A 1,195-nucleotide genomic window follows, 5' to 3' on the forward strand; every position below is an offset into this window, starting at 1 on the left:
CATTTGCATATTAAATCCAGGTTTATCCATATTTTTACATCTATTATTTCTTTTCATCCTTATAATAACCCTATAATGTAGGTTGGGTATTTTTATCTCACTCACCATTAACTCCCTTGTTATACATGAGCAAACTGTAACTGCAAACAGGTTCAATGCCTAATCAACGGTTGCACGGCCTGAAATGTGATTAAGATTTACATGTGGTTTTTCTCATATCTAATGCAGTCCTCTTTCCACTACAACAGACAAGCTCCTCGTGAATGAGTGTCAGTTGTCTTGAGGGGAATTAATAGAATGAAGTATGAGGAGATTACAACTTGTTTCTCCCACCAGAAAGGAACACTTAGCTCATTCTCTAATAATGATGCATGACAGCTGACAAAGATCATCCCATTCCACACTATTCACTTTTTTGATAATTAATCTGGACCTGTTTCTTTAAACCATTACTGATCACAATGGTTCACTTTTCAAAATGAATGTAACAGTGAATTTGATAATTGTACACTTTCCTAAGAAACTCCTCCAAAAGAATACACATCTTCTGCAGTCAAGATATGACATTACATTAACTGAATGAAAAGTTTAAAATTATTAACATTTGTTGGTATACTATTATTCTTATTTGGGGAGAAGCTTTTCTAATCATTCCTAATATGAATTTCCACCATGGACTACTTAACTGAGCTAACCAAACCTAGAAATATCTTTACATAATGAATAATTGAAAACCTATTTTTGAATAATCAATTTTAAAGGGCTGGCCCATCTGCAAGATTGTTAAAAATGAACAATCACAGGTAGATAAAAACATTTCTCCTAATATTTAATGCACATCGTCCAAATATTTTAATCATATATATGGTTTTGTGTGTACCTACAGACATACAACTTAAGTGTTCATATACTTAAATGACAATCCTCTCCTGGAATGTAATCCCCTCCTGAGATTAAGAAAAGGGACAGGAATAAAATATGTAAAATTCTTTCAATTTTATTTTTAATGTGGCAAAACTGTAGAACACTCTGACTTTCCAATCTTGATTGAGATATCAAAGAAATTCTGGAAAAAATTAATATAATCCTTCTGAAAAGTTCAGTAAATTAGAAATGTACCCTACAAGTTTTGTGTATAAATGAATTTGTTTAATAATTTGAATATAAATGTGTATCCTATTTTTTGTATTAATAG

At 31.1% G+C, this 1,195-nt stretch overlaps 1 long non-coding RNA gene across 1 annotated transcript in view; it reads right to left on the reverse strand.

Moving 5' to 3' along the window:
- LOC105002406 overlaps positions 1-1,195 on the reverse strand; it is a 9,585-nt gene that overhangs the window by 5,991 nt on the left and 2,399 nt on the right. The gene's annotated exons all lie outside the window — the stretch shown is intronic.

The sequence above is a fragment of the Bison bison genome, unplaced genomic scaffold, assembly GCF_000754665.1.
Source record: "Bison bison bison isolate TAMUID 2011002044 unplaced genomic scaffold, Bison_UMD1.0 scf7180017855660, whole genome shotgun sequence".
Taxonomy (NCBI): domain Eukaryota; kingdom Metazoa; phylum Chordata; class Mammalia; order Artiodactyla; family Bovidae; genus Bison; species Bison bison.